Source organism: Tachypleus tridentatus, chromosome 4 (genome assembly GCF_004210375.1).
Source record: "Tachypleus tridentatus isolate NWPU-2018 chromosome 4, ASM421037v1, whole genome shotgun sequence".
Taxonomy (NCBI): Eukaryota; Metazoa; Arthropoda; class Merostomata; order Xiphosura; family Limulidae; genus Tachypleus; species Tachypleus tridentatus.
Genome location: NC_134828.1, coordinates 51377401 through 51403105, shown reverse-complemented (window position 1 = coordinate 51403105; position 25705 = coordinate 51377401). Strand labels below are relative to the sequence as shown.

Below are 25705 nucleotides of genomic sequence, written 5' to 3'. Positions count from 1 at the left end.
AATTTCTAGGTCTAACTTATGACTCAAAACACAATACAAGGATTAACCGTGTAAATGAAGTAAAAATAAAGTCTGACGAAGAACCAATTATGATAAGAGTCTAACTAGCAAGAATAGTGGAGCATCAACAGACAACATACTAAAAATTTACAAAACATACATTAGACTAGTAATCGACTATACAGCTCCAGCAAAACAATTAACACCAAGCTACAAACAATACAAAACACACTCCTCACAACAGCATACAGAGTTCCCAGAGCAACATCATCTAAATTCACACACAAATATTCAAATATACCAGTTATACCAGATAGACTCATACATACTACAATAACGTATTTTGATAAAAATTGGATGAAAAATGAATTATTATGCTAACTAGACAGGTACCTCATACACGATGAAGATAGTCTTAAACATCTCTCCCCTATCAACATATATTTTATATGTAAAAATAAATAAAATAAAATAATAATAAACATATATAAAGAGGGGGAAAAACAGGCCACTATCAAACTAGACTTCCTACTGATAGGAAAATAATATCTGTAAATGTATACCATGGGTCGGAGCAATTCAGCCCACTCTGACCCTAACACCAACCAACACTGCATGACTATACAAGTAAAGGAAGGAGGAAGAGGTCAAAGAGCACCTGACCCTCCAGGGTATATATATGATACCCAAAACCCGAGAGAGAGTGGCCTTCTGATGCCCCTTAATGGAACCATGATGTCTCCACTTCTTTTGCTAAGTCATATTATAACTATGATTTCATTGCCTCTACACTCATAACTATCGCCTGAGGCAACCAATTAGCGAATTATCGTTCAACAGCTGTGTTAACTACTAACAAATTAATGAAAATTGCTTGTTCGTGAGATTTTAGACGAGCAAGCTACTTATTAGCACCAAGTTTAGGGAATGCGTTTGAAACAAGCTTATCTCAGCATCCAAGAGACTAGTACATGTTAAATAAAAAGTCCATTTTGGGCATTTCAAGGTGTTACAAATTGAAATACCGATCTTAAATGGCAAAAAAAAAAAAAAACCACCAACAAAACTATCTATACATCTCCATCAAAACTTGACCGGGTTTGGATAAGATATAAAAGCTAAATTTTCTACGTATTCATTAAATACACTTATGGCCAATTATGATACATGTGATCCCACAACTATATTTAGATTGGTTAACTTTTGTGACTATTAGTTAAATGTGAGCTGGTAAATTATCGCCTTTATTAACCTATACGTTACTCCCAAGTATTTAGCTGCTAGTTTTTAAACTTATGCAAATTTTTGTAGTATTAAAGAATTGTATTACATAAATGTTTAAACTTGTTTTTCATCATGGCTGAAAACTTTAATCAGGTCTACGAATGCTATTTCTTGATTTTAATGTTATAAACAGCAAGACATTTAGGCAGTATAAGAGCACTTGGTTTTGGGTTTCTAAACTAGTCTTACACGTACAAAACATTGTATTCTTGAATTTGCTAATGTCAATAAGCTATGGATGATGGCTAATTAAAGCCTATGGTAAATATATCTTTCAGCAAAAGTTTAATCGAAAGTATTTTAGTCTTTCTCTCTTTTTACTGCATTATTCTGAGATATATAATATATAGTGCTATGTTACAAAAACAATTGATGTAATAAATGTAAAAAAAAATGTAATCACGACCCTATGTTTTTTATTGTACACTTGAAGTAACTTCCTAGTTTTTATGTTATTTTATAGACAAAAGTAGGGAAACATTCAACAGATTTCATATAATTTATATATTAACTGTTACAGTAATATAGTTACTGTTACAGTTCACGTGACTGAAGAGCTATATCAGTAACTTCTGTATTTGGTGGTTAAATGAAGTCAAAAGGCTTTTATTTCACCATTTGTAAATAATAATATTACAAAACCTTTAAGTAACTTACTTGAAAACCCAAAGTTAGAAAACATGACAATACACATAAAGAGAAAATCTTACTTTTCAATTTCTTAAAAGCACACGTGTATCATGTATCATTAATTTATCTGCATTACTAACAAAAATATCTGTGTGGCTTTTATTACAGAATATTACAAGCTCTTCTACAGTTTCACAGACTCAAGCCATAAATAAATATTTTTGATGAAACATATGACAGTATTTGAGGGAGAAGAAAATATTAGAAATTAAATACATACATTACTTAAAATACTGCCCTCAGTTATGAACTCTGTCTTATTTATGTCAGCAACAGAAAAGAACAATATTTCAATGACTAATCATTGATGAATTAAGCTATTTTAAGCAAAAGGATGTTCTGTTGCTTCTAGAAAGCCAAGATCCTGGTTTACCAGTTTTTAATTACTTAGCATATTCCATTTTGGCTTTATGATACATTGAAAACAAAGATAAATTTTAATATTCTTTCAGTTTTTAAGTGACTCCTTTACAAATCCTGGGTGAGAAGAGAGTTAGGTTATAACAACATTACTCTAAAGCAGACATTCAAGTGATCCAACCTTAATTATAAAGTTGTTAGCAGAGTTCAATTGCTGGATCCTGTACTGGGAATGTTTGAGCCACAATACAGACAAAAACATGCTTCTTGATACACATATGGAAACCTAACCCAAGTTATTTGTCATTACTTTAAAAGCTTCCATCTTTTTTTGCAAAATTGAGCAGTGTGTAACAAATCACAATAACTTGTGCCTTTGCACTCAAATACAAACACAGTCATACGTGTCATACAGTCTTTTTTGGCAATAGCACTCGGAAACACTAATTTAAATAAGTCAACAACATCATTCTTTTTCATATGAGTAATACTGAAATGTTAGCTTATATAATTGTCCTGATTAATACTATTTACCTTATAAATGTTTGTTTTTGAATAATATGACAAAATTAAGTGACACTATTTGAATTATCAATCACTTTAAAACAAAGACCTTTTACCCACACTAATACAAATACTATATACATAGAACACAGTATACAGTTAATATATACACATACACAATTAATCTCATTTACTGAGTTTATCTTTGCTCTTCTTGGCACAAAAGCATGGTCCCAGTTTGACCCTTAATTTAATATTAATCAATTCTTACACAGAAAAATTTACACCAAGGTCACTTAAATAAACAGGTACAAGGAAAAAGTCTTAAATGTACTAGTATTTTATTACATGATAGATGACAAACCACAAGTTCTGAAACCATACTACTAACTTATAACTTTAGCGATTACAAATAATAAAATCTTTAAAACATTGTGTGTTATAATAAATAAAATTCAGTATGTTTATTTCACTTTCACACACTAAAAATACAAGCTGGGCAAATCCTCTGGTTGTTACAAAAAATGGTAAGTTTATTTTGTTTATTTAAAAATATGACAACAAAAAATGTGGATAATTTTTACACTTTTACCATGTTACCACTGAATAATTTGCTGCTGGTAAATCCAAGTGACAGTGGGTTTGATAATCACTTGCATGTAATTTTTTTTAATTACATTAAGTTAGTTCACACATTGTTCTGCTTTACAGCAGCATAAAGTTTCTACATGAACAGATAAGATTCTCAGTTTATTTACAGAGCGGAAAATTATCCCAAATGAATGAAATCAGGTCTGAGCCCTGATTACTAAAACATAAAGTTAACTTCAGAAAACAGGTAGCAACCATTTTCCTGTCAGACAGTATATAAATTCATCAGGAATTACAAAGTATTGTATAGTGGACAAATTGAAAAAGTCATAAAAACAAAATCAGCCTGATCCTAAAGTGGCAGAAGATTATGGTATCCATATAGAAGAAATGATACCTAAAACTGGTGAATATGTGTTTATCAAAATGTATGTGATAATAAAATATTAAGCTAATTTCACTTCTCAGTATTTGTATTTCCAATGAGACTCTAGATTTGTTACAACAATGTTGTATGTTTGGGTCAAGTTATTAATTTTATATAAGTTATTTCTGATTTTTTTTTCAGAAAAAGTATTAAATTTAGTTTCACTGTTAATAAAATACTAAATTGAGAAACAAATCTGCATTTATTTAGCTATAAACTGTTTTATGTTATATAAATTAACAAAGTTGAGGGAAGTTTCTCCAAAAGTTAAAGTGCTAACTAAATAAATACTGAACAAAATGATAAATAAACAACTGTAATTACACATTAGATAGTGACTAAAAGCTGGACATATGGTGGTACCTGTTCTATGAAGTTAGCTTTTGTTTTGGTAATTAATATATACGAGGGATATTTTGATTTTAGTCCACTAATACAATTGTATAAATACAGTGTATATGTACTGGTATCTATCACTAATTTTTATTTCAACAAGAAGCTTTTTGATGTTACAACCAGAACACAAAGTTTAAAATGACCTGTGTACCAATACCATTCATACCATACTACTGAAGACATCCAAAAAGGATTGACAGTAAGTTGTTGCTACAGTAATGACATGTTTTAAAACGAAATCAACTTTATTGCATATTTCCTTTAAAGTGAAAAGTCTATATGTGTTTCATGATATAACCAAATGATCATAAATGTTTCATGAATCATACAAATTACTCAGGATGTAAAAAAAAATAATAGAATTTGGAGTAACATGCTGTTTGTTATTTTCAGTTTTTCTCAAAAAGTAGTCATTTGGAGTTTGGCATCAATAAATTACTTTGCTTTTCCACACCTCTCTCAGCAGTATGCATACTTAATCCCAAATTTAACATGAATTTCAACTATAAATTAATCCAGATGAAGATACTTAAATGATTTTTCAAGGATCAAATCACAATTGTTTCAACATATTGCACAGTTTCCCCAATATTAAACATTGTTTTTAGATCAGTCACACATTAATTATCTTCATTTCCAAAAAAATCCTCAGTAAGAACAAACTTCTAGTTCAAAGTTCATACATCATTTTTTTTCTGTATTATTGTGTGATCAACTATGCAAAACAGTAAGTTTTATTTAGCCAAAAAATATGACAAAAAAGTAATGAAACCTCAAGCTCAACAGCTTAGACTCATAACAACTTTTATGGTGAGTAACAAGTAACAGCCTCACACCATTAAAAAGTACTTTTAGATGATACAAGCCATAGGAAAAATCAGGCATATTATACCAAATTTATATTTTTCAAAGAAATAATCTTCACTAACAGTAGTTCAAGTGAATACCTAGTTTTCCATGTTTCTTAAGTAAATTATACCATTTATTTACATTATTTTTAACACTATTTGTTATATTATTTAGTAAATAGAATGTAATTACTTTTTAATTTTATCTTTACTATTATGCTTTTATTATAGAGATTAGTTTGCATTCTTAGCCTTAAATAGGTATTAAAGACTAAACTAAATCCAATAAAATGGCTGAACCATATAAATTAATCAAAATTACAACCAAAAATATCATCAACAGCAAAGTTACCTGACTGATAAAACAATTCTGTATTATTATAAAATCCAAAAGTGCATTTAATTAGCTCTAATGGTTTCTGTAATTTTTAGTTTTGCTCTGATCACAAATATTAATGTATCTATAAAAGATTTGTTTTATTATATTTACACAAAAATATTTTGTATAATTCTGGTCCAATAAATGTACAAATAAAGTTGTTATACCATCAGTCCTGCAACTCATTAAGCATACAATGTGTCAAACATTTAATTACACATCTAAATTTTTAACAGCAACTCAATATAGATATTTTAACATTAGGTGGCTTTTAAATACCTTAATGGCTGTATTTTACAAGACATGTTAGAGAACTCTTGATTAGTTCTGAGTGAGCTCTCAATTTAAACATCTGTATTTATTGATGTAGCAGTATATTTTCAATTTTTTAATGGCACCATTTTCTTACTACTAAAGTTCAGCTGGCTATAACCTCTGATTTAACAGCATGTTTGAGAACTATCAAAAAGACAGTCATACAGCTACTAAATGTGTTTAGTTAGTTAGGTATACTATTTGATGTAAAAACATATAGAGATCATTTTATTATACTAATTTTGACAACTAAAAATTAATTAGGTACATTTATCTTTCAGTGATATGTGAAATATATGGTTTTTAAACTTATTCAAATAAAGAAATTACTTCAGAAAAATTGACATTTTACAAGAAACACATCTTTTCTCTATAAAAGTCTAAAACATGAGGCATGTAAACCTGTTTCAAAACAGCTTTAATTACTATAACAGGTTTTAACCTGAGGTATGTATGCTTAATTGTAATTGAAATAATCTTGATAAACTGGAACCTAAGCTTTATGTTAAACTAACATCACACAAGTTTGTTTCAATCATAAAGAGGTTGAACTCCAAGATATGTTAGATATGTATTTTAATACTATCGTGACAGATTAGAGCTGGATGTGTGCGAGCCTGCTCCTACAATTACAGTATCTTCTGCAACAGTTTCCATTTCTGATGGCCGTACTTTGAAAAGAGGTCCACATTTCAATATTATCTGAATAGCATCTTCACGTCCTAACTCTTCCAGTTTACTGAGAAGACTCTTTACAGTACTGTTTGGATTTTTGACCACTGTTCCAGTGTTCGAGCTGTGGGGCTGTTCCTTGAATTTTCTCCAGGGTCGATATGTGGAAGTTCATCTGTCATCCCAAGCCGGACTCCCAACATGCACCAATCTCGACCCATGGATTCTGGAGGATCCAGTATAGCACACAGCTTCTGACGAATCAGTACCGATAGGTGAGACACATGAATATCAGGTGCAAGAGTTAACCCAGGGGAAACACCTGAATCAGGATTAAGGTACCTCTGGAGCTCAGTAGCACCACTACAAAATAAGTCTAGAACCTTTTCTTGTACATTCTCTCTTTCAATCACAGCATCTGGTCCATTCTTAATCAATTGTTTCATTACTATGTCTGGTGGAAAACTGACTGGATTATCCACATGAGACTGTAACTGAGAAGCACTAAGAAAATGCTTTTCCACCATAAGACCAGGACAAATGTCACCAAGAACTTGATCTACCACACAGAGCAAATCTTCCAAAAAGTAGAAACTATCAAACAACAAGTAAACAGTTAAAAACCATACTTTGATCTTTGTAAACAAATGAATAAAAGTTTTGTTAATAAACATAAATTAACTTCTTATTGCTTTAACAAAATCATTTTCAATAGTATAAAAATAACTTAAATTTATTTGAGTAACTACAAATAAAAATATTAATGCAAGAATGATTTCATCAGGAATATAATTTTACAAGTACATCACAAAGTACTCCAATGTAAGGAAGGAAGGAAGATAAATGAATAAATAAAATTTTGACTAAGTTACTTTCTTTGAGAATTTCAAATTTCTCTGAAACACTTGCAAGTAAAACACTGTAAAACATTTTTTCTTGTGTGTTTACTATCCTATATAAGATTTAACTTGATTGTTTATAATAACTTGACTTTTCAATACATTAATATTTCCAGAGCTCAAAATTAGTTACTGTCAAATTTAGGAATTTTAGGTAGTTGGAATGACAAATAAAAATTTTAGTAAACTAGACATTCTGGTGTTTACAAAATAAACCAAAAGTAGTGCAGCCTGAGGATCATCACAATTTCTTGTAAGATATTGAAATTTCATTTTAAAAAAATCAATTACCTAACTATTAAATCCCTTTATTAGCTGATTATCTTACTTTCTATCAGATTCAGCTAACATTTTCAGCCTATTGACTTGATAATGCTATCTTTCATAAAAATATTTTTAAAACTTAATAAATGCTATTTGAAACAATGAATGTCTACTTGCTTTTGAAAATATATACTCTTCCATCACTTAAACTAAAATTTTGATGGATTCAACAGAACTTTCAGGAGTATTATTACCAGATAAGAAACATGTTGTTAAGCATTATTAAACAGTACAGGAATGCAAGTACCATTTTGAAAACTTAAAAATTTCTAGAAATAATATATATAAAACCAAATTTATTTACTAAAAATAAATAATATTTTGGATAGTTTAGACAAATTTCAAGTAATTTAATTCAGCATTAAAAAAAAATCCAAGTTCAGAGTTAACTTTCATTATCAATGTGGCAATATATAGATGGAGTTAAAACTTTGGTAAAGTCAGAAATTCCAATAGAATTTCCCCTATCCTATCAGTCTTTTTTTACTTCTGCAAAACAGGTGTTTATTAGAAACCTAGCATTAACAAATAACTTATTAAGAACTTGAGATCAAAATATATATTTACTGTAAAATTTACATTCTAATGTTTATATATTTCAACAAACAAAATACCATATAAATATTGTAAACCTTTCATATGACTATTATACTCTAAGAATACTACTACATTTTACATAAGACACAGATGTATGAAGTTTGTGAAAGGTTAAAGCAGTTTTGCTTTATGTATGTAAAGCCAATTGATTAGACCACTTACAATTTTGAACAGTGTATTGAGTTCAAAGCTATATAAAAAGTTCATGTGGAACATCAACTCACTGTATATATTAGACATATTCACCAATATAAAATAGTTTCACAAAAAATGTCTGTTATTTACTCATAGGTTTTGGCATGTATCAAAACAATGTAATAGCAAACTCGCCAAATACCAAAATAACAAGGTATGTTATTATTGAAAGTTTGAACTTTCTCATCAAACCCATTCAGTTAACACTGCAAGTTATCTTTAATGAAGTAGCTTTCTTATCAAATGAAAGTACAGGAAAAAACAGATACAGCATTTTTGGAGGGTTTAGATCAGAGAATGTTAAAGAATTAGAAATGTCTACATCCCTTATGAAAGAACACTATTAGGCTGTGTCTGAATCAAATTAAATGTGACATCTACCAACTAGTTGTGTGAACCATTAAATGATATACTTACCTGTCTATCTTACGACAACTTGGACCACGAACTTTAATTTCTATTGCTTCCTGGTCACTAAGAGTGATCATTCCCTCTAAACATCCACTACAGAACTTGCTCCCCAAATGCCACTGATAAAGATCATTTTCAGGATCTGGATGTTGATGAGTTGACCGTCTTAGTTGAACCTATAAAAACAGATTAGCACAGATTTAGAAAGTAGGAATACAAAATTACCACTTCGAGTCACAACAAAGTCTGAAGTACTGCCATTGGTGGTAGATGAAACCACAACATAATGAAGACAGTGGAAAATGAACATACAGGGAATGGTCCACATGCCAGATTGCATAATCTCCTCCACTAGATAACAAAGACAAGAAGCAAGAGAAATAGTGAGGGTTAGATCTTATAGGACAATAACTGGAAAACAGGTTGGGAGGAAGAATGGGCCAATCATACCACAAGGCAGACTCAAGTGGTAAAGGTAGAAGGTGAAAGATCATGACATGAGCAAGATTGCCAGGGGATCAAGAGTCATGAATGTGGATCCCAGAAAGAAGCAATATGGGCTATACAAGAACAAAGAGTCTTGACTGAACACAGAAGTCCATCCACATCAGGTTGAGGGTAAAGAAGGGAGACAAGGAGGTAGGAAGGATAGCCCTCCCGAGCTGCCTAGGTATTCAGAAGAAAAGAATGATCTGAATAAAGAAGAAACCAGGTCGGATGATAAAACTTATGTTAAATGTCAAAGGCAAATAAATCCAACCTTTAACATTTACAGGCTAAGAGTAAGGAATAAGTTCTATAAGAAAGATGAAACATGAAGTAGTAGTTCAAATGGAGGTAAATCAAGATGTTGAACTGAAAGAATGACCCAATCCAGAAGGGTAGAGAAATGTATTTGTAACAAATGCATGAGAAGGGGAAGTAAAAATTCTACGGTATTGTAAAATGAAGGATAATGAATAAAGGTCATCTAATATCTAGAAAACAAGAAGACCACAAACCCATGGTTAAAGAATCAAGTGAAAAATTTTCACCTTACAAGCCATGTTAGGCTTGTCAGTAGGAAATTACCTGGTAGTAAACCAACTGAGAAACGTGTTTCATTTGCATGGGTGCATCTCTATGTATGGATGGAGCTAGCTAACAAAAAAGTAACTCAATGTGTGAAGCTGGATCATCTCATCAATGACCAGATTTAGATCAGATATAAAAAAACAGAACACAAAGTTGGGAATGTAGAACATTTGACTGAGGTTAACGAAGAGAGGGAGAAGTGAATAAGGGACAGGGAGGAGGAGCAGTCTTTCTAACCTTGAAAACCAAGGTTGAATTGGTCAAGATGAAGCAGTTAGGCAGACTAGACAAGGAATGGAGTGGACAAGATAAATCACCTAAGAAATTGATGGATGGGTACACAAAGATACTTGTGTGACTGATCCAAACTGTAGGCAATGACTGCCAGAGAAAGTGGATGAAGTACAGGCAACCAAAAATAGTGTCAACTTAGCATTAAGACTCAACAAAGGCATCCTTGTGAGGAAGAACCCCACTCATGGTAGAGATCACTAAAAATGATGGGTTCTAATTCCCACTACATGCAATATATCTGTTTGGGGCATGAAAGACAATTTGCAACCAGATTGAAAGCTTTTTGCACAAGAAATGCAATAATGCAAATGTGATTTACAAGAGTCCACAATAAGATATCCAATGTCCACAAACATAGATTTCTGGACCAGGTGCCCACTTGATGGACAATATGCGTCACCACCATAGAAACATTAAAAAGAACTATCCCCAAACAATGTCAGATAAAAAGAAGGCATTGGTAAAAACCCAACATATGGATAGAAGTTTGAAAACAGCAATTTATAAATTGCTTCATATGGAGATCAATGGCCTGAAGTTACCCACTGATTGTCTCTTATTTTCCATCCTTAAAGAAATTTCTCCATAGAAAGACGTAGACCTGGACATAGGAAAGGAAGCAAAATACCAGCAGACACGTGGATTTAGTCCACCCACCAATATAAGTCATCTCACGTGGAAAGAGAATCCCGATTAAGGTTTCATTGTTCAGTGAGTGCACTGAAGGGATCTCACATGGGCACAACTGAAAGGGACCAGTGATATCATGGTAAAACACATCCTTAAAAGCAATACAACCTCGTAAGCTGAAAGTCATGGAGCCAAGAAGGTGTGGTGAACTGAAAGTGCCATTGACTAAGTTGTAAAGGAGAAAGCAGGCTCAACTGATATTTGTATTGAAAAACACCCCACAAAAAAACAAGATGAAAGATGGATCTGAGGTAGGAATTATCCATTTGACTGATCAACCACCCAAGCCACTACAAAGTAGCTGCTAAGTAGGATTGGCCAATTTCTTTTATGATTGAATCAGTAGTCCTTGATGCCACGTAAAAGCCCTGACAATTCAACAAAACATGAAAGGTACTGAGGAAAGTCTGAATGGAAGGGCTTGAAATTGTTCAACCACTCCAAGATAGATAAACCAAAGATAAGGAGGAGAATGAGGTGTTATCATTATGCATAGGTAAACCCTGGAGACATACCCTGATGTCATCCACAACCCAGGAGAAAATGCACATCTCAGGGTGAACTGAGATAATGAAATGAAGCAGCTGAAGTGAGATAAATCAGTTGTCAGTAGTCAGTCCCCAGTTTTTTTGGGGACAACAAAAAAGGCAGGGATAAAAGCAACTTGAAATATGAGGAATAGATTTGATTGTCCACTGCAAGAGCAATAACCTGAACTGCTTCTGACAGATGTTGGTAGGTCATGGGATCTTGAGGAGGAAAATGGAGAAAAAGAGATACCAGAGGTGGGGAAAGAAATTGATATTGGAAGAATATGAGGATCTAAAAGAAATAAATGGGGCTACAATATTTGGAAAGGTGGAATGTTGGTAATCTAATGTCATCTGAAACTTGATAATATATAGAACAGTATCAATATATTTTGTCCCAGAAATGGGGCCATATGTAAATTCCTAAGAGAAGTCAAGGGTAAATTGACCCAAGTCGATATGACATTAAACAAAGAAACCATATTGTAAATGGCAGAGTCAAGGATGAGATGTATGCTAAAATGTAGGAAAGAAGGGTATCACTAGAAAAACCCTACAGGATTTCTGTGCAGAGCCTCAAAGAAAGGTATATGCAAGAAGGAAACAGTAAGAAGTTGGTAAGGGTAAGAAGCAAGAAAGGATATCGGACATGCAGAAGATAGACATATGATTTAGAAGCCACTGCTCAAATATGTAACAAGTGAACTAGCAACTGTTGATCTAAAACTGCACAGACTATGCAATGCAATGTAAGGAAAATGTGAAATAATCAAAAGCATTTGGGAGATGTAACATGCCAATACCCTCATGTAACTCTAAGCCAATGGATCAGCAAGAAACCAAATATGAGGAAAAATCAAAAGGTGGGGAAGATTATTTATATAATAAGGAAGGATGAGAAAGAAATAAATGACAGGGATAAAACAACATAAACCTAATACATAAAATCCATGAAGACCAAATTACTCCTAGGAGACTCCTGGAAAATGGTCAAACTTTGGAGGTAGAAAAAAAGACTATCAAAGTCCTGCCAGGCAACAAAGGCTGAGCAATTTCAGTAGAAGCCTTGATATACTCTGAAGATAAAGATTGTACCATGAACATTTGATTTCATGATGTACAAAACCCCAATAAATCCATCATCAGGTTGCCTGCATCCAAGGCCTAAGAAGAAAACTAGTTACTTTTGTTATTCCCAAAGTGGTAAAACTAACTTTGGAATGCATTGCACAGAAAGGTTTAACCAAACTCAAGTGGAAAAATGAAGCAACTTAAGTTAAAAAAAAAAAAAAAGCACTATGAGGAAAACAAAGTCAAACACACAACAATAAACAAACAAAATCATGTACGAACTTAAATGCTGCCAAACAAGAATTAAAAGGTTTGAAATGTACATTTAATAAAAAGATTGTAACTACAACATCATAGCTAAAGAGTTTCTCTCTTAGGTGAGAAGTTCAACATTGTTCCTGTATTCCCTAAACAATTCATTATTTTGCACTTAAATAATATTTCAAGGAATATACTTGTTTCAAAATTAACTTAATATCATCCTATTTCTTAATACGTTACATGATTCTACTAAGTTTTGTTTGTGAACTATTGAGATACTTCATAGACAGTCTTGTACTGTATTAATTATTTTACTGTTTAGGCTATAAACTTATACCTGGACACGAGGGAAAAGTCCAGGTATCACATGGCACATTCCAGCTTGTGGCCTGATTTGCACACCTCCATAAACTCCATTACGATACCTTAAATCATTTTCATCCCACAGTCCTTCAAGAGTCTCAACAAGGTTAAAAATTGGAAACTCATACTCAATATCACCATCACTCTCACACTGGGTACACAGATGGAGGGCTTCCAAAACCTGTACACAACATTGAAATAACAAAAGACTTAACTGGATAAAAAGTTCAACATAAGTAATTAGCACCAAAAATCAACTCTGCTTGAATGCAAACTAAAATATACCAGTTGTGTATCGTAAGAAAAATATTTTATAATTAAGTATGGTGTTATATTAATTTAACTTGAAAATTCAATTTTAAGAAATATGTACTTCCTTTGTGCATTTGTAATATTGAATTGTCCCATTGACAAAACTCTATAAAAAGTATTTTGTTTTGGAAAAGTACACTTTCATAAAGAGAGGTACTACTCTCCAACTGAAATAGTACTATCCAACTCTTTGAATAGGATTATGAGATTACTAATAAAAGTGCTAATTAAAGAAAAACTTTTCAAAAAAAGGAAATAAATATAGGATTAATAACCTTGTAGAAATTGCATTTGCACCATCCTTATATAATAGCACATCTGTTAATATTCTGCTACACAGTGTACCTGTGTTATTACTGAAGGATGATACAAATGCTATCCCTACTATCTTGTTTGCACTACTTTTGAAAGATTGATATTAATCATTCTTACATTTACTTTTTTTTAAAGTTATTTCTTATTTGTTTGTCACCTCCCAGTGGCACAACGGTAAGTTTGCAGACTCACAACTTTAGAATACAGGTTTCAATACCTTGGTAAGCAGAGCACAGATGGCTCATTGTGTAGCTTTGTACTTAATTACAGAGCAAATTCTTGTTTTTTTACAATGCAGTGTTTCAACAGACATGGGAAGGTTGTATTTATAATCAAGTTCTAAATACAATATCTATTACTGGCTGGTAATTCCTGTTTCATCCTGTACTTAAGCTGCTTTTTTTTTCTTTTTTTTTTAAGGAACATCAATGTCTGTGAGAAAATTAACTTCAAGGGCCAATGATAACATCAGTGAAACTGGTTGACACCATTATTTTGGTTTTTGAGTTATGTAATAAAAAAAAAAGCAGAGGGAAGAATAAGAAATTCAAACTTTTTGTTATAATATTTACAGACATTTCCAGAACTTGTGATTCAGTGATTACATAGATACTGTTAAAGGAAACACTGTATAGTATTGTAGAGTTCTAATGACTTATTGAGAAAATATTTAAAATACCATTTTGATAAACAATACAAGATATCCCTATATAGGCAGTGCTACCATATAGCTCAAAGTGTGGAGAATGTATGTTTGGGAACTTTAGATTTTTCAGCCACTCATGTTAACCATTAACCTATGCCCAACCAAATACTTTATTTATATATTTTTTATTTATCAGTATATTACTCATTTCCAAAAACAGGTAATCCTTTGTTTATTTCATCTTTTTTTAGAGTTATTCTTTAGGCATCTTACCTGAAGTAAGTCCAATGCATCAGTTTCAGGAAACAGAAGCTGAATGTCGTCTACAGTGTAACAACCTGTTACACGAGCTTGTTGAAGATGATCATGTGACAAGAGCTGACCCACAACATCTACACACAGCCACCTTGGGTTGAGTACAACAAGATCTTGACTTTGTGACTTAAGGTACAACACCTATAATATAGTCAGGACATGAAACATTTTCTTTTTCTTGCAGCAAGCTTCTTACCTTACTTTGAGCATAATAGTTATCTTCTTGAGTCCAAATATGGAATGTTCCAAATCAATATGAAAAACTAAAAGACTGAATTAGGTAAATGTGTAATTTTTTTATATTTTGGAATTATATAAAAAAGTTTCACATTATTATCTCAATCAACACACAATGAGTATAGTTTGTGCTTTTGGAAACTTGACCAATATAATAAAGTTTTTGAACTGACTAGTCATATCTACTGGTACAAAAACAGATTAAAAGATTATTAAACAAACATTTTATTACATCTATTAGGTCAGCCAGTTGTCACATCTATAGGAATAAAGCAATAGATTTTTTATGAATTTCACGAGTACTCTTTTTTTTTCTAAATGTATATCTAAAACAAATTTTATAAACATTTTTTAAAGACACTGTTAAATATTGTTTATTTGCATATTTCTAAAAAGTTTCTATATTTTTTTATTAATATTTTCTTTCTGATACGAAAAAAATCACCCACTTTTGTTTAACCTGTGATTATACAATTTTAAGTCATTCTTGGGAATCAACCTATATTTGAATGTAGCATTACATTCTTGTGAATAACTAAAAAGAGTTGGATGGATAAAAATACTTTTCATTAAATCCAGTTTGAATTTCCAATATAATTCCAAAAACTAGAAGGATATCCAATTCCACCAGGGAAATGTACTAGAAAAAATTAAGATACACATTTTTCCAAGCTTACACGTGACTGAATTGAGCTCAGTAGTACTAATACAAAGACAAAATATCATTAGTTCAGATATGCTATTGAAACAGAAATATAGTAAATCATGGCCACATTTGAATCATTAATATATTTGATTTGAGGACTGGGCCATTTTTCACACCAAGAGAACAGTTATGTTAATCCTTGAGAAATCCTTCCTCCCAAAAAATGGTTTTCAAGCTTGTCAATATATATTACAAAATAAGAGTAAAATTGCATGAAATATACTAGGGGCATACCTGTACCTAACAAAATCACTTTTTTTTGCTTATTAAATTCAAAATTTTTATAAGTAACAAAAATGATATTTTGTAACTATTTTTATTACACCAGAAGAAGAATTAACCTCTCCTGTTAACTGCAACTGTGTAATCAGTTCTTTCATGTGATCTTCTCCAGCTAATGGATTAATCTGCAAATGCACCATGTCAACAAATTGTTGCCATGACAACACAGGAAAGACAGCAGAAGACTTCCTCCATGGTGGTAGATGAGAAATCATGGAGTCAAGAAATCCTGTTTGCTTAGGAAGATTCTGAAGAGTATATACATAAAACATTATTACATATGTTTCAAACTTCATAAACTATAGGTTGCATGCACTAAGAAATAATCAAAATATGAATAATAGAAAAAAAATTTATTACAAAAATTTACAAAAAAGTTGACAGACAAAAACACTCTTACACACAAAAAGAAATAACAATAAAAAACATTTTCTCTCCTTCTTTCAACAACAACACAAAAGAATATTTAGGAAACTCAAAGCTCAAGCAAGAAAACGTTTTTTGATAAAAAATTAAAACTAAATATGATATAAAACTGGAGATGTGTTGTTCTGTTTACAAACTAAAATTATGGGAGCAGTACAGAAGTGCATCAGAACGAATTATTTACTTTACTGAAAATCTGCTTATAATAACAACAACAATAGAAATGGCTACTGACTGAATCTATTGATATTAACACTAAGAATAAAAATAAAACATAATAACGAGTCTGAAATAATATTATGTCTATCTAAGTCTAATAAAACAAAATAACTGTAGCAAAAATACTGAAGTACTAATATCAAAATGTAAAAACTGAACAGGAATCAGAAAAGAAAATTTCTAAATGTCAGTTTTATGAACTGGACATTGTGAAAGGTATGAAATTTATCTCAACAAAGCAATTTTAATCTTCTAGTTATTAATTTTCTGTATTTTGACAGGAAACTGTACTTATACAAATCTTGCTGACAATCTGGGTCCTAAGCCTTTCAACCAAGTTGAGCACAGACTGATTACAAAATGCCTCAATGAAATAAAGATGTACCATACAGTAGTAATATAATCAACATACCTGCATATTATTCTCACAGTTTAATTATGATAAAATAGGCAATACAGTTAAAATAAATGAAATGTGGTATACTTCACCTTAAGTCCAATTTTCTCTATACAAAAAAATCTGACAGTCCATGTCACCAAATAATACTAAAAACAAAATAATTGAATTGTGATATACCTTACCTGAGCAACTTTGTCAATCTCTGTACTAAAAAGCTGTTTCAGATGATGTGCCATATCAAGAGATAGCCTTACAGGTAAAATAACACTGTGGTATATCTTACCTGAATAACCTTGCCTTTTTCTGCACTGAAGAAATGTTTTAGATGGCACTCCATGACAAAAGATAACAATACAAATAAGATCACTGAAATATGGTATATTTTACCTGAACAACCTTGACTTTCTCTGTACTTAAGTACTGTTTCAAATGTTTCATACCAGGAGAGCCTGCTACATGAGCATCTGTGATATAAACAGTATCATGCAAGTCAAGAATATTTTCAAATTGTTTCTTAAGGTCTTGCAACATTGTAGTTACTTCTGTGTTCATGTATTCTCCAGAAGAAGAGTTACGATAGATTCCAGCCACATCAGCATGAGTAGCTATTAATACAACTTTGGCAGAACTGTTGCTTCTACCACAATAACCTAAAACAACATAAGAATAACCTAAAACCAAAAGAAACAGAACACATTGGAGATTTTACAATGTTAATTATTTGACTTATGAATGATTGTGATCTCTGTGGTAATGAGCAATGACAATTTTTCATTGTGTTTCATGAATTTTACTAAAAAGACATTATGAAATCAGAAATATCAATTCTAAAATATTTTTAAATATCTTTTTCTGATAATTAAAATTTAGAGTTATTCTTTAATTCTGAAATCTCAAATATGCTCATTGATGCAGAAAAGAGATATATACACCCTAGATTTATGTGTTAAGAGCTTTGTGTTTTTATTACATAAAAGTTATAATGAGACAAAAAGAGTCTATTATGATTATGAAAGTTAACATTTTCTTATTCTGAAAATGTATTTCTGATAGGTACTCACCTCTCTCCTCACACAAAGGTTATCTGAATTGTAGACTGCTCTCTAAGCACTGCTAAAAGAATTTAAGTACTCAGTGCACCAGTCCTTATATCCCACTGGTTTCATGCTATTTTTGTACATACACATATCGTGTGACTACTCTCCACTAATAGTATTTTGCCAGTTATCACATTACAAATAGCTCCCTCTGCTATTCCTGCTCAATCCTCACTTTCAATAATTGGTAGATACTACAATAAAAACACTAGTTTTAGTGGGAAGGAAGGGTGGAGAGGGTGTGAAAGGAGACAAGTACCTACTGGAAATATGTTTTCAGTGTAAGTAAATATTCACTCATCTTTCTTATGTACAACAGAATGTGTACATAAAGCAACCAGAATTACAAAGATAAAGTGAGCAAATAGTTGTAACTGGACAAACTCCCAAAACTATGATGGGAGCAAAAAGTGTAACAAACCAAACCTGACATTGTCTGGACTCAACAGTATGAACAAGACCAACAGCATTTGCCCAACCATAGGAACAAAGCACAGACGTTATGCTGCCAGTATTATGAAAAACACTCTCTCTCTCTCAACTCCAACCACTGAAACATGAAAGAACCTTCTGCATTCAGAATTAATGAGAAGAAAGGTGTCTACAGTATACAACCATTGGAACAGGGTACTGTCATCCTGAACCTGGAATTATGAGGAGGATCCCACATAGGCTGGCCCCAAAAAATAATAACTGATCACTAATTTCATTGAGTGCAATTCACCCACGCAGAAAATATTTGGGCAAAGCACCAGTAACAAACCAGCTTCACCTACTTTTGTAGATAAAGGAGCATAAGTTTAGTAACACTCAGGTGTAAGCCTCCCTGGTCCACCAATCTGAGATTGGCAAGGACATCCATGCTCCACCCAAGAAAAACAACAGTAGGAGACCTCAAATATGTTATACAGGAGACAGTGCAAAGGGTGACTGTGTTTTCTTATTTTTAAAAGCATATCAAACCTGATTAAGGAATCAAAGGATCAACAAAGATTGCCAGAAATCTCTTTCTACTTTATTTCTGAAGTCCATGAGTGATGGACCACTCAAGATATAAATATAATACATGGATAAACACCACAAAAAAACACCCAGTGGTCTTCCAGGATGAACCAATCTCAACCATGAGCATTATAGTTACTGCATTTAGTATGGGTTTGAGACAAAGCATACCAGCCCAGACAACATTTGCCACTAAGTGAGATCTCTAAAGAAACCTAAGAAAGCTTAAAAGAAAATATAAAAGGAACAAAACAAACAAATGTACCCCAGCAGACAAACAGACATGTGCAAAATTGTCATATGAGCAAGATGATATCCACCAGAAGAAGAAACAGCCATATTGTGCAGATAATGAGCAAGAAAGATATTGGGAGTTGTCCATATACTGGCCAAAATGATTTCTTCAAAGGAGAGGGGCAAAGGCAAGCAGCTAAAGACATGGTAATGTGAAGAATTTTATATGAAGAGAAACTCTGAAGACAGCAACATTCCATAGACAAATCCAAGTATGTAATCCTGATGGGTTTACAAACCCAATCAGTAAGAGTTACTGGATATAAATCACAGGAAACAAAAGGTTTCCAAGGGAGAAATAGTCAGGAACATGAAGCCTTAAAGGAGACAGTATGAACCACATAACACCTCAAGGATGAAACTGGACAAAGAAGCCTACCTGGTTCGGAAAGCATGTACAGTTGGGAAATCAATGGTAAGGAAATGGGTGTGAAAGACAAACTACGTGACTGATCCTCCCTGCTTGAACTTGTGCAGCCCAGGAATGTAGTTTGTCTTTCACACCCATTTCCTACAATAGAGAAGAAAATTGATTGATTATTTGAAATTAAGCACAAAGCTACATAATGAACTATCTATGTTCTACCCACCGCAGGTGTTGAAACTTGGTTTCTATCAGTGTGAGTCTGCAGGCATACCACTATGCCACTGGTAAGCAAAGGAGAAGGTTGGTTGGTCAATGTTTTATGGCACAAAGCAGCTAGGCTATCTGCGCCAAACGTCCGGTGAAAAGGTAAAAGTAAATGTAGTAAAATACATAGAAGGAAATGAAGGGAAAAAACAGCATTGAAAAACATAAATAGCATAAAACCAACATTTACATCTAGTCTACAATGTTAAGAGCAAAACTATAGTAATTCAAGTTGTAAAGGACTTTCTGTAGTGTATCTGTAATTATCATAACTCACCAGAAAGACTAACAGGTAAGTACAAAAACCACCGTCAGTCACCTGAAGTTGGCCTTTCGAGTCCTGGTTCTGAGTTACTTGATGTTATGACCATTTTCAATAGGGAAAGTAATAAAAAAAGTTTTAAAAGATGCATAGCAAAATTATAATAATAACTCACCAGGATGACTAATGGGTAGTTCACACAGCAGCGTTAGTCACCTGATGTTGGCCTTTCCAGTCCTGGTTTAGAGTTATTTAATGTTACAACCAGTTTCTAATTTAAAATTGAACTAGATGAACTGTGATTTTTAAAAGGGAGCCACATTAAAAAAAAAACCAATGTATATATTAAAAAACTAAAACCATTACCAAGGTGGACAGTGTCACCATCACCAATAACACTGTCTAACGTTATGGACAAACCTTAGGACAGAAGATGTTTAAAATGGTGCTGTCACTGAGAGTCGTAAGGACTGCAAGAAAGTTAAATGTGGCTCATAGTGATCTGAGTGTTACACAGACAACACATTGGTGCATCAGTCCTAGATAAAATAAAATGATGAATTAAAAAATTGTGACCAATGCGTGGTCTAGTTAGAACAACTTCCTCTTTCCAATCTTTATGGAAGCAAGAAGGCCAAAGTCCAATAGAGGATTTTATTTAGAAAAGCTTGTTTTCGCTTTGCTCACTCCAAGTCGACTGCCAGCTAGCACGGAGCAGAGGCTTGAATATAGGACCATAGTCCATGTATGGAACAGGCACAGCAGTGATAGGGCCAGAGCAGATAGATTTAGCTGCGGTGTCGGTGAGCTCGTTCCCGTGAATACAAATGTGGCCCGGCATCCAGAAAAACTGGATAGAAGTAGATGTTGAAGAGAAATGGGCCAGTCGATTTTGAATATCGGTAAGAACAGGGTGTAAACCAACGTGAAGGGATTCCAGGGCCAGTAGAGAACTGAGCAAGTCAGTATAAATAGTGCAGTTTGAGTACTGCTTAGCTTCTATGTGATCCAGGGAAAGAGAAATAGTTTACATTTCAGCAGTGAACACAGAAGCTGTAGAGGGGAGTTTGCGTGCAACCATCGAACCACAAAAACCATGGCAGAGCCCACACAGTCACTTGATTTCAAACCATCTGTATAAATAGGAATGGAAGAATGGTTCGAAAAATGTTCAACAAATACCATTCTGTATTTCCAATTGGGAGTGTCTACTTTCTCAGATGACTTAAAGATAGGTCATAACTGGAGACTGTAAGAAGCCATGGTGGGATGAGCTGACCAGTGGATACAGCAATGTTTTCCAAGGATAGACTCAATTCATCCAACAGCAACTGGACACAAAAGCCAAAAGGAGCAATGGCAGACCATTTGGTCTGAAAAAGTATGGCCCACCAAGGAAAGAAAACACAACCCAAGGTTGGATGATTTGGTAAGGAATGAAGTTTCGAAGCATATAGTAAAGACAGTTGCAAACAGCGGAGGTGCAAAGAAGGTTCATGAGACAGACTATGTATAAGCTCTGAACTGGGGAAGTGCGTAAAGCTCCAGTGAAGAGCTGAAGTCCTTGATGATGAATAGGGTCCAGCATCTTTAAGGCCAAAGGTCTGGCAGAACCATAGATTAGTGATCCATAGTAGAGTTTCAATTGAATAAGAGCACGATATATCTTTTGCATAGAACATCAATCCGTTCCCCAAGTGGTGGAAGAGAGGACACGGAGGATGTTCAGTGCTCTTGTACATTTGACCTGTAGCTGTTTGACATGTAGTATGAAGGTCAGCTTAGATCAAAGATAAGCCCCAAAAACTTCGTATCTGTGAATTTGTGCTGCCTGTAGTCCCTGAGACAGAGTTCAGGATCAAGGAGGGAGGAAAAAGGTAGCATAAAACTGAGGTAGGGGAAAGGTGAATGCTGGAAAATTGCACCTGACTGGAGTGCATAGAAGCCCCCCAAATGCAAGCTATATAGAAGCAAAAGAGAGTCTAAAAGCTACGAGTGCAAAACTGTATCAAGGCACAATGAAAAGCTAAGGCTTACTGATCCAACAAATAAGGTGGATGGTACATGTCTATACTGACAGTAGTTGATCAAAAAATCTGATAAAGAACACTTACAGCAGGGAAAAGGGGAAGAACATAATAATTCAAAGGTGGACTTCCACCCAAATAAGATAGGGGAGAAAACACTGGCTGCACAGAAACACCTAAAACATAATATACCTGATTGAAAAGTTGTAAAAATAGAGTGAGTAGTAAAATGTCCTGAATGGGTGCAGACTGAGACATACCAGAAAAAAAGAGATGCCAGAAAAATGGAGTCCAAATTTTCATCCTCGTCAGGGTAGACTTCCTCAGAAACACGATCAGCTGGACAAGGTGAAGAATCATCAGCCAGACATAATACTAACCCCCTGAAAACCAAGGCTTGAGCTTCCTCAGTAGATAAAGTTGATACTGGGTCCTGAGAAGTAATGCTACGTGCATTGTCATCTATGGCAAGAATATCATTGTCAGCTACATTAAATCTCAAATTCACATTAAAAATATAAAATTCAGAAATGAGTATTTAGTTTAATGCAAAATTGCAGAAACAATTTTAAAAAAATGCAAAATTTAAAAAATTGATTTTAAGTTTCAACTGAAGCCATAACAAAGCATAAACTTGGAAATGTTACATATGTTTAAACAGTGTCATGCCAATTAAGAAAGTGAAGATTGAGCAGGTGGTTATAGGTGGTTCAACACTATTGGTGGAGAGTAGTCACTATACATGCATGTTCAGAAATGACACAAAACAGATGTGCTGATTTCTAAAACCCTTTCAGCAATGCTTAGAGGGAAGTCAATTATTGAGATAGCCTTGGTGTGAAAGGAAGCAATTCCATTTCAGAAATTAATCATACTATTTCACCAATGAAGTAAAAAGCTTCCACATCAACTTACACTGTAATTAAAAACAAACAAACACGTATACAAGTATTTTAACATTAACATAAACCAATGATAAAAATCAGTAAAATTATTTGCATCTCTCTTTAATTCTCGTTTATGATTGTCAAATAAATGTTTATATATTGTATAAGTAACACCAAAAAAGTAAATTGTTTTGGTACACATTTATATGTATACATATAAATATCCTTCTTTGGAACTCCACAAACAGTTATCCCTCCACATAATTATGCATTGATGGAAGTAAATATTTCTAATAAATACTATTATGCATGTTAGTATATTTACTTTTATGTATTTATATACATGTGAATGTAAGAAAAATAAACTGTGTTATGGTACTCACTCAATGGTTCAATTGGTGGAATGCGAACTTGAAGAAAATGAAGCCAAAAGAGAATTTGTTGATAACGTACCTCTGGTGGATCATTCATTCTAAACACTATAGCATGAAGGCAGTTGGTGTTACCAATAAAATGATCGTAAACAATGAAATAAGGTTCATGACCAGAAAATTCCCATACACTAAGGTCTCCAACACCTGGTGTTAATTGGAAAAATAGTAATTACATTAGCTTTTGAAAAAGTACTGCAAATGCTTATGGAAAAGCAAATTAATAATTAAAATGTATAAATTTACAAGTAACTATGAATCTGAACTGTTGGGATAACAAACTTGAATATAAGTCCAAAATTAGAACCAGCTAAAAGAACACAACCAGCCTGATGCTTTGGCTACAGCCATCACCTATTCTCCAGGGTCTGACAAACTGTACAATCACTTTAATACTTAACTTTAAATACTGCCATCTGTTACTTGATTTTTTACATGGTAATAAAAGTACTTGCACTTGAAGAGAGAGTTGACTTTATCTACGGAAACAAGAATTGGGCCAAAATGTGCAACATGCTATTCTTCTAAAAATCTCCTGTGGATATGATTTTGTTCTATATTTAAAATTGTCATTCTCTCAATCATTGATGTGATCTGTTGAAAGTTTTAAAATAACAGGTTGTCAGATCCTTCAAAATTAATGTCAATGATAGTTGCAACATCAGGTATTACTCTCTTAACTTACGTGGTTTAAAACTTACACTCATGTATAAATTTAGATAATTATTTAATTCTAGAATTATTGATGAAGTCCATTCTTCTAGATTATTTTGCACCAACTGGGGTGTTGGTCATTGAATTTGTTAGTTTAGGGTCTCTAATAGCATGAGTCACAAACACACAAAATACTGTTAGTTTTGCAATTAATAATCCTATTTTCAATTTGTCCATAAACTCTTCCTGATCTTGATAGACAAACTTAAGGTGTTCTAGGTTTTTTAAAAAATTTATATGAAACAGCCCCCATACCAATTGCACTCAGGTCACCCTGGCATGACGGGATCTAAAAGTAGGTTTTTAGGGGCATTTAACTTGAGCCTGGCATAGTATTTTGTGGTTCTGGCCCCTAAGAATCTTAGGAACACCATAAGTTAGTGGAACCAAGTGTTGAACATTCTAAAGTACCACAACAGGTGGAATCCCCGTGGGGTAGCTAAAGAACTATGGTATATCCTTCTACAAAGAAGACCTAAAACACAGACGTAACGATTCACAAGAAATAAGTTTATAGAATTGTTGAATCCAAATATGACATTATTTTGTGTTCCTTGTCTCCTCTTAGGATATATACCTTATTCACAAGCTAGTGGGACTAAATGTAGCATATGTTTTAAGGTACCACAGGTAGGTTTTATAAAAAGATTTTTTGGAAGATGGACACCTTTTGAGGTAGCTACAGATATAATTGTGGTTATCATAAGTAATTGACTGGTCTCTGTGAACCATGAAGGGGTCAATAATTTCCTAGACACTTTAGACAGTAAATGAGTGATTTTAACTGAAACATTTTGGTCAGTTCTTTATACTGAGTGTTGTAACACACAAAACCATAAAACTACTCAGTATGACAAAATATCTGGATCAAACTGGTAGTGAATAGTACATACATAAACCAGTAATTTGATGGCTAAGTTTCATATCACAACATTCTACAGTTTATTATATATTATTTTTAACTACAGATGTTACTTCTAAGTAATAGGAATATTCATGTTTTTTAAAGTATATTCTATTTAAATTTCCAATCAAACTGTAAATCAAGATGGCAAACAAAAGTACTGAAAAATATTATGTCCAATTGTTAAGAGTGACTTATCCAAATAGCAAAATCATGTTTTATGTTAAAAACAAAATTACAACTATACAAGAGATGATGAAATTTTGAATCTGAAATCTTAAAATAAAAACAATTTATAAGACCACTGAAACATGCTGAAGTAAGAGATGCAGCATATTATGAACATCTTTCATGACTTTTTTTATTCATTACAATATTAGGCAATGTTTAATATCATGTTTATACATTGTTAATACAACATGT

The 25705-nt window shown here is 32.9% G+C and overlaps 1 pseudogene across 1 annotated transcript in view; it reads right to left on the bottom strand.

The window, feature by feature from the left end:
- Nucleotides 1-1874: 1874 nt before the first annotated feature.
- LOC143249120 (death-associated protein kinase 1-like) overlaps nucleotides 1875-25705 on the bottom strand; it is a 159731-nt pseudogene continuing 135900 nt past the window's right edge. The window contains exons 22-28 of the transcript XR_013027563.1: nucleotides 23617-23811; nucleotides 17421-17683; nucleotides 16030-16236; nucleotides 14722-14904; nucleotides 13150-13356; nucleotides 8899-9068; nucleotides 1875-7060 (exon numbers count right to left, since the gene is read on the bottom strand). The product of XR_013027563.1 is annotated as a death-associated protein kinase 1-like (transcript). The remainder of the gene's footprint in view (nucleotides 7061-8898; nucleotides 9069-13149; nucleotides 13357-14721; nucleotides 14905-16029; nucleotides 16237-17420; nucleotides 17684-23616; nucleotides 23812-25705) is intronic.